We start from the raw sequence: 9,702 nt of genomic DNA, 5'->3' as shown, positions 1-9,702 counted from the left end.
GCATAATAACATAGGCAGCTCCATATATAGAGACGTCTGACACTATCTGACATCACCATAGTGATGTCAGGACCGCAACCAGCATTATAAGAGGGGCTTAACACCCCTCGGTAGTTCAGTTCCAGCAGCTACTCTGAGAGAGATTCATCACTAGCAGGACGAGAAGCATCAAAGAGAATCCAGTTCGTTAGCACAGCCTAAAGCATATTCTCGAAGTGGCCTTGGATCTGGTTAACGAGTCAGTCGATGATAGTGTGTATTCATTCATTCATTAACTAATGTATTTATTTATTTATTCATGTATGTATTTATTCATTCATGCATGTATTTATTTATGCATTCATTCATTCATTTACGAATTCATTCATGTAGTTATGTATTCATTAATTAATTTACTTATTCATTAATTCATTAATTAATTAACTAATTTATTTATTTACTATTTACTAATTTTTACTAATGTATTCATTATTAATTCATGTATTTATGTATTAATTAATTCATGTACTTATTTTTGTATGTGTTCATTGTTAGTAGACTCTTAGTAGAGTCTTACTCTGAGAGTGTACCACATTGAATGAGATTGCTCCGTTCACTCCTCCCACACCGTTCACTCCTCCCACACCATTCACTCCTCCCACCGTTCACTCCTCCCACACCATTCACTCCTCCCACCGTTCACTCCTCCCACCATTCACTCCTCCCACCATTCACTCCTCCCACCGTTCACTCCTCCCACCATTCACTCCTCCCACCATTCACTCCTCCCACCTTTCACTCCTCCCACACTGTTCACTCCTCCCACCGTTCACTCCCCCCACACCATTCACTCCTTCCACACCATTCACTCCTCCCACCGTTCACTCCTCCCACACCGTTCACTCCTCCCACCGTTCACTCCTCCCACACCGTTCACTCCTCCCATACCGTTCACTCCTCCCACCGTTCACTCCTCCCACACCGTTCACTCCTCCCACCTTTCACTCCACCCACACCGTTCACTCCTCCCACCGTTCACTCCTCCCACCATTCACTCCTCCCACACCATTCACTCCTCCCACCGTTCACTCCTCCCACACCATTCACTCCTCCCACCGTTCACTCCTCCCACACCGTTCACTCCTCCCACCGTTACATTGGCATCGGCCGATATTAGCCTCGTTGACTGCCATCGGTGTATCTGTGAATAACTTGACTTTCACCGATGGCAGTGGCCGATGTTCACTGACTGTGCTTAATATGATGATGTGTTTTCTGCAGCCTACCAAACTGCAGTTCCACATTAGATCCCTAGGTGGTGGTATAATACTACACTAACACACCAAAGAACAACTACTGCGCTACATACAAACAAAAAAAGAGACAATGTCGGCTGTGTGGGATTTCTTCACAGTCTCAGAGAAAGATCGCCGTTTAGCAGTTTGCAAGACTTGTTCCAATGAAATTTCAAGAGGGGGTAATACCAGCAAGCGTGGACAGTGAGCGGCTGTTCAGCAGTGTGGCTCAGGTTAGGATGAGAAGAGAAATAGACTGACCTGTGACAAGGCAGAGAGGCTGGTCTTTGTAAAGAAAAAGATGCATCTTACCAAGAAGTAGAGGCCCACTATAAGGGAAGGCTTTTTTTTGTGTGTCTATTTAGTGTTGTTAAAGACTGAGGCCCATGTCCAACTCCGCCAGCCTACTGCAATGGAAACAAAAGAAGGTGTATTGTATGAAAAATACAAGAGGTGAAAAATAGCCCTATTTGACTTTGTATTTATTAAGGTTTCGAGGCCTACCAGGCTCGAAGCCTTATTACGTTCCTTGGCTTTCTTCTTCCGCCGTTTTTTCATTTCTGGCCTAACCGTGTGGTCACTTTTTACGAAACTCGGCAATATGGTAGAGGGCTATGCCAAACGGCTAAGAAACGGAACTCACAACTATTGGGCAAAGGGTGGCGCTATTTCACTCAATTGACTTTGAACAGGTATAACTCATGCCCTGTTTGATCTACAGCCATGAATTTTGACCTCTGACCTTTAGATTTCCCACCATTTTGAATTATATGAAAAACTCCTCTTCTAATCTTAGGATCTTTGAGCAATCTGCACGAAACGTTTTACACATGAACTTTGGACCTATACCAACAGATTTATGGGAGCGGATTGTAACCAGTGAACATTGCAGTTTTATGACAATTATTCATCTGCCCCTAACACATACATGCAGACTCACATTTATTTGAAACTTTACAATAATGTAGAGGGTCATTCCAAGTATCACTTACTCCAATTGGTTACTCCAATCTTACTCCAATTGGTTTACTCCAATTGGTTTGAAAATGCAAACTTTAAACAGGCAAAAATCATGCCTTCTTTGGCCGACAGCCGTGAAACTTGCTTACACATGTGCCTTGACTCATGAGGAACACATCTATCACTTTGACCAGTAAGCTCCGCCCTTAGATTTTACGCCATATTGAGCAGTTTGAAAAACATTTAAACCCAGGATCTCTGAGCAATTTGCGTGAAACTGTGTCAAATGTCTTAGCTCCTTTTTCACCAGGTCAGGTCTGTTGGTCCAATGGCTTGATCGCTTAATCATCTGCCTTGAAACCACAGGGTCGCCAGTTCAACTTCCACCTCATGCAGACTTCATCTCAATTGCATTGCACACAACATGACTGTATCAATGAATAAATGTGCAATTGTTAAATGTAACATGAAACGCTTATTTGAGGGTAACTATTTTCAATGTATGAAGTACTTCATTCCTCCTTTTGTTTTGTTTTGTTGGATTCTCCTTTCCCACTAAACAAGGCTGTGGATTGAATAGCTCAATCAGTAAAATGTTAGCCTCTTGTTCCGAAGGTCCCCAGTTCAAACCCCACTCATTGCAGTTTACATTTAAATTCCATTGTACAAAATATGACCCTGTTAATTTAGACATGTGCAATTTTTAAACAATAACATTAAATGCTTTTTTGAGAGTAGTTGTTCTTTATGTATGACATACTTTCTTGTGAAAATAGCCGATCTACAAGCTCACACATTTTCAGATAGCAATGCGTTGTGAGCTTGTAGATCGACTATTTTCACTAAATTCCATTCCGAGGAGACAAAAAATGTGGTAAATGTTTTGTGAACCAGTGGTCTAGAGTAGTTAGCGAAACAGAGGCTTGGTTCATAACGGACGGAAAAACCTATAGATATCAACAGACACCATCAGGGAGGCCATATCTCTAGCGGTGCCGGGAGAGGGATAGTCTGGTTACCTAACGTGCAATCAAGCTTCAGCATTTCCTAATTCCCCCATAAGATGGGAAAGCCACACTCTCATTGACTGCTGTTTTCAAATCACACCTCCTCATTTCCATTTAATGGAAATGCTCGATTCTAATTAGCTGGGGAAAAGATGGAGGTGGAGATAAAGAATTTGGAGACACCTGATTCGTTTTTCTGCAACCAACCAGCAAGCGTTCCTTCCAGCTTCTCTCATCTTTTTTTTTTCAAGCACAGGTGTGTTGATTAGGCTACAGCTGAACTTATGGTGAACTCTGCTTGCAAGTTGCTATGACATCAAAGGGGCTCCAATGGAGCTGAAACCTTGCCCTTTTCCAGTAAAGCAGAGTTTAATAGCAATTATTTCATTCATGTCTTTGTATGTTTGAAAAGAAGATGTGTATATTTTGCAATAAATCTGCACTTTATTTCTACAGCTGTACTTTTGACTTGTTTCTACCAAAGATATCTGTAAAAATAGCAGTCAAGCAAATATATTTTATTTTGTGTGTGTGTGTGTGTGTGTGTGTGTGTGTGTGTGTGTGTGTGTGTGTGTGTGTGTGTGTGTGTGTGTGTGTGTGTGTGTGTGTGTGTGTGTGTGTGTGTGCTACATGCTGCATACAACTCAGTCCATAATTATAATATGGTATATATATATATATGCATACACTATAATTATGGACTGAGTTATACACACACACACACACACACACACACACACACACACACACACACACACACACACACACACACACACACACACACAGTAGCACAAGACTGTATAATCTATGTCACACACTTCATATAAAGATCAGTCCATAATAATTCAGCTCTGTACATCATACAATGAAAATATCACTACAGTAAAGTATTTAACAATACAAAATATAACTACTTGGCTGATCTCAACAAGACACTGACCTCTTTGTGTCACTAATTAAATGATATTTGAAAGATTCATATCACTTGGTAAGACTTTGGGTGGGTTAGAGAGATGTTCCGGTCGGGAATCGAACTGGCGACCTTTCGATCCACAGCTCCCCCTTCCTCCTCCCCCACAGCTTCTCCTCCCCCCTCCCTCCCCTTTTTTCCTCTTCATCCCCCCTCACCCAAGTTATTGTTCCCCAGCTTTAGCTCAATGAGAAGAGAGGCAGCCTGTGAGTCCATAGGTCGCTAGTGCGATCCCTGTCCCCAACAATGTGTTGAGATGATCATCATTTGGAATTCTTAGTTTTACAAATAGTGTTTCTTGAGGTTAGGTCGTTGTTTTACTGAGGTTAAGGTGCGTGAGGGTGGGAGAGTGGGAAAAGAGTCATCTAGTCAGCAACCTTCCCTCTATTCCCATGGATTGGATCCACCCCTCTCACCTGCTCTCACTCATCACCAATTACACCTGTCACAACTCATTAATGGCCTGGTGGCTTTTTCTTTGAAATAATGTGTAGTTTTTCAAATATTTAACTTTAAGCGCCCGATGCCACGTTATTGGCCATGGCCATTTAAAGGGTAGCAACATTAACACACACATAAGTCTATACCTGTAACAATGCTCTATACACCAGGGAACTAAATTACTCATATGCTGTGTTGCTTTTGCCAGGATTCAATCCCATGACCTTGTGGTTTAGAGTCAAGAGCTCTTCCAACTGAGCTACCCAGACACAAGAAACAATGTTCATTGACTATTATTATATGAACGTGCAACTTTTACACTACAGATTTTTTTTTACATCACTCTCCGATTTAATTAAAACAAATCTAAGATGTGTGATATATACATTTTGAGTTAAGACCATTAACATCAACCCATGTCCCTCTGCACTCTAGCAATCAGTGCACCTGGTGATACCTAGCCTGTCAGTCCTTGGCTCCTCAATGGTGCTGAAAAGTAACTATTTACATTTACTCAAGTACCATAGAAGTGATTACAATACACAGTGCAATTTTGAGGTACTTTTACTTTACTTTTCATTTGTGTTACTTCTACTCTACTACAATTACAGCATAATATGACAGCTTTAGTTACTTGTCAATTTGCAGATTTAATTATTAATACAACACCTGTTGTCTGTAGGTCCCTTGTTCAAACCCCAATTTAACCAGTCCAAATATAATTTACTGAACAAAAATCATGACTTTGTCAATTAATGCATGTTCACTTTTTAAAGACAAGTTGAAATGGCATTTTGACAGTATTTGTTTGTCAATTTTCTGACATATGTTCTTGTAGAAGAGTCATCAAACCGTACAAATTGTGGGGTTTGATGAACTTGAGGAGAAAAAACGTTATCGCCTTAGAAAACACATTGGAAACTTAAGAAAAATGTCTAAATAATGATGATCATGTTTCACAAGGTGCTTTCATACTGTTCTTCTATAATGGCTGTTTTCTATGTATGTCTCCTTCTCTGCTCTCTTTTTCCAATGCAGAAGCTTAGGATAGGATCTCTGAACATTAATGGTGGGAGAGACAGGTGTAAGAGGGCTTTAGTTACAGAGGTGGTAAAATAAAAAAATATATTGCAGGAAACACACAGTGACCCAGATAATGAGGTAGAGTGGGGGATGTGGTGGGAGGGGCAGTGTAAACTCAGCCATGGCACTAATCTAAGTGGGGGGGGTGGCTTTGCTCTTTAATAAGAGATGCAACCCCAACATTGTATCCACTGTAGAGCTAGTCAGGGGGAGGTGCCTTATTGTAAGGGTGGAGATTGAGGGTTATATTTATTGCTTTGTAAATATTTATGCACATAATCGGGGAGCTGACAGGCTAGTTTTGTTCAGCACCTTGAGAAATGAGCTGCTGAAGTACAGCCATGAGCAGCTCATCATTGGAGGAGACTGGAACTCAACAGAGGATTTTACCAAGGACAGGAATAGTGAGGAGCCACACCCCCAGTCATCCAGAACCCTGGGCAGAATAGTCACCCAACTAGACATAGTAGATGCATGGCGAATAAAGCACCCTAGTACTAGGCAGTACACATGGGTTAAGGTGAGCAGTGGAAGGGTGAGTGCAGCCAGGCTGGATAGATTTTATATCTCCCAGACACTTGCATCCAGCCTAATTACTAGTTCAATCACACCTGTGGGTTTCACTGACCACCACCTTATAGCTATAGATGTTGCTCTTTCCCCGGGGCAGAAAATCCAGTCCTACTGGCATTTTAATAATAAGCTGTTACAGGACAGCATATTCTGCGAGAGTTTTGAACAGTTTTGGATAGTGTGGCAGAGCAGAACATTTTTTTTTAACTCTTTGAGGCAGTGGTGGGAGGTTGGCAAGGCTCAGCTACGCGTCTTCTGCCAGCAGTACACGGCACACTCCACTGCAAGCATCAGCAGCTAGAGGACAGCATAAGAAAAATCGAGAATGAAATCAACACCAATCCAGACTCTGCTGCTGCTGACGGTCTGCTGCAGGCGAAGAGACTGGAGCTAAAGACTTTTATGCAGGAGAGGGTGAAAGGAGCCCTGGTTAGATCACGCTTCCTTAACATCAAAGACATGGACGCTCCCAGCGCCTACTTCTTCAACTTGGAGAAGACGGTCGCCAGGACAAACTATGACTTCTCTAAAGCTCCCTGATGGCAGGGTGACAACGGACCCAAAGGAGATGCAGGGTCATGCTGTCTCCTTTTATTCTGAACTCTTTGGAGCAGAGGAGTGTGACCCAGACTGTGCGGCCGAGCTGCTGGATGGGCTCCCTCAACTCAGCCCAGGGGAAAAAACATTCTTGGACGAGGAGCTCAGTTTGGAGGAGCTGACTAAAGCGGTGGGGCAGATGGCTTCTGGGAGGGCTCCAGGTCTAGACGGGCTGACGACAGACTTTTTTAAGCATTTTTGGAATACTGTCGGACCTGACTTGCACTCTGTTTTTGTGGAATGCTTGGATACAGGGGCGATGCCAGCATCCTGTAGGAGGGGAGTTCTCTCCCTAATTCCAAAAAAAGGAGACCTAACCCAAGAACTGGAGGCCCGTGGCCCTTCTATGCACGGATTACAAAACTATTTCTAGAGCACTGTCAAACAGACTCACACACTGCCTCGATATGATAATTAATGTGGATCAAACATACATAGGTAGAACAATTATGGACAATTTGTATATCATTCGTGATATGCTAGACCTGTGTAAACTGTACAAGCTGGACACAGGTATCCTCTCCCTTGATCAGCAGAAAGCTTTTGACAGAGTGGACCATGGGTACTTGTTTTCCACACTGAAGGCCTTTGGGTTTGGGGATGGTTTTATGTCTTGGGTGGGGCTGTTATACAGTGGGGCAGAGTGTCTGGTTAAGGTGGGGGTGGTTAAGCAGACCAATCCCAGTGCAGATGGGAATAAGGCCAATCTCAGGTCAGTTGTATAGTCTAATTTTTGAACCCCTGTTATGCAGGCTGAGGAGCCGGCTCAGTGGGTTTACACTACCAGGGACTCAACATCCCCCTCTGGTTGTTTCAGCCTACGCAGATGACCTGAATGTGTTCATAACCGACCAGCGAGATGTAGCAGCCCTGCAGGATAGCCTGGCTATCTATGAGAAGGCCTCCTCCGCAAGGGTAAATTGGGAGAAAAGTGAGGCGTTGCAGGTGGGTCAATGGGGAGGCGGGACAGCACCTAGGCTGCCCATAGGAATGCAGTGGGAGACAAGAGGGATGAAGGTGTTGGGTGTTTTTCTGGGAACAGAAGAGTATCAGAGGCAAAATTGGGGGGGGGGGTGATGGAGAAGGTGTGTGCCAGGTTGTCTTCCTGGAAATGGTTGCTACCCCAGCTGTCGTATAGGGGTCGAGTCTTGGTAGCAAATAACTTGGTCGCCTCGATGCTGTGGCACAGACTCAGTGTCTTGCCTCCACGAGAGGCCTGATTGAGGACATCCAGCGGGCCTTGGTGAACTTCTTTTGGTCAGGGCAGCACTGGATCCGAGCCCCTGCTTTGTACCTTCCTGTGGAAGAAGGGGGACAGGGTCTAATAGACATTACATCTCGGGTGGCGGCCTTTAGTTTAAGGACAGCACAGAGGCTGATATCTGACTATGGAGTGCGGTGGCTGGACACAGCCAAGCTCATCATGTGTAAGGCGGGTCGTCTGGGCTACAGCAAACAGCTTTTTCTACTAAGGCTGGACGAGGCAGATCTGACGGGGCTGTCAGCCTTCTATGAGTCCGTTCTGGAAGCCTGGAGGATCCTGAGAGTTGCCAGAGACCCTGATGCCACAGCTGGTATGTGGTTGTTCGAGGAGCCACTGTTCCACAACAGCTTCCTACGGGCTCAGACACTGTCTTCTGCATGTGTAAGAACGTTTCTTAGGGAAGCCGGGTGCACCAAGCTGGGACATCTCCTGATGCCCATTGAGTCCTTACAGCAGCGTGTCCACATAAGGCCTAGGTTGCTGAGACGGGTCATTGAGGAAGTTGAGGGGTCCCTTCCACAGCACCTGAGGACCTTTCTAAAGGAGAACTGTACACTAGTGCAACAGTGGGAGGACGATGTGGACTATGTTTTCCCAAGTCTGGCTGTTCTTCCTAATGTGGGGCAGTTGCAGGAGGAGGAGGAAGGCTGTCTCCTATCATTCGCTACGCCAAGGCTTGGCTTGTGTGAGGATTTGGAGAAGAAGGCAATGTACATTCTGTGCGTAAAGGTGAGGCACTGTCAGTCTCTGCAGGCCATGAAAGCGTTGAGGTGGACCGAGTTTTTTGGCCCAGGCTCCTCCCCGAAAGGCTGTTGGTGGTGCCTGTACAAGCTACCGGTTGATAAGCGGTCGGCTGACCTCCAGTGGAGGATAGTACATGGGGCGATAGCCACGAACAGACACAAGGCACACATTGATCCTAATCAAGGGGAGGGTTGTCTCTTCTGTTCCCAGTCGGAAACCCTTTTTCATTTATTTGTTAAGTGTCCCAGGTTATTCGGGGTGTTTGACTTACTGCGGGGTTGGTTTACGGGGTTGGGGGAGGTCTTCTCTTCTCAGCTTTTCATTTTCGGGCCAAAGTACCCAGTGGCAAAAAAAGGTGTTCACACACTGATAAATGTTATGTCTGCAACTGCAAAGCTGGCCATCTGGCTGAGCCGTAGGAATCGGGCTCAGGATGTGGGCTGTGTGGACCCTGTGCTCATAATGACTGGACTGTTAAAAGCACGCCTCAGGGTAAAACATTCATACTACAAAGTGGTGGACAATCTGGAGGCTTTCTGCAGAAAGTGGGCATTAGGGGGAGTGTTGTGTACAGTGGAAGATAATGATGAACTGCTCTTCTCTTTTTGATCTGAGGTTGGAGGCTGGTTGTGTTTCTGTATTTATGTATTTTTTTTTCTTCCAAAGTATTTAAGTCAAGTATGTAGATGAGGGCTTGACTATGTTTTTGGTCTGTATTACCCAGTAGTGCGTAATAAAGGACTTTTAAAATCAAAATCTCTCTCTCTCTCTCTCTCTCTCTCTCTCTCT

The sequence above is a fragment of the Gymnoscopelus braueri genome (genome assembly GCF_963280865.1).
Source record: "Gymnoscopelus braueri genome assembly, chromosome: 18".
Lineage (NCBI taxonomy): Eukaryota > Metazoa > Chordata > Actinopteri > Myctophiformes > Myctophidae > Gymnoscopelus > Gymnoscopelus braueri.
The sequence above is the reverse complement of the archived record's forward strand: the minus strand, read 5'-3'. Positions refer to the sequence as shown.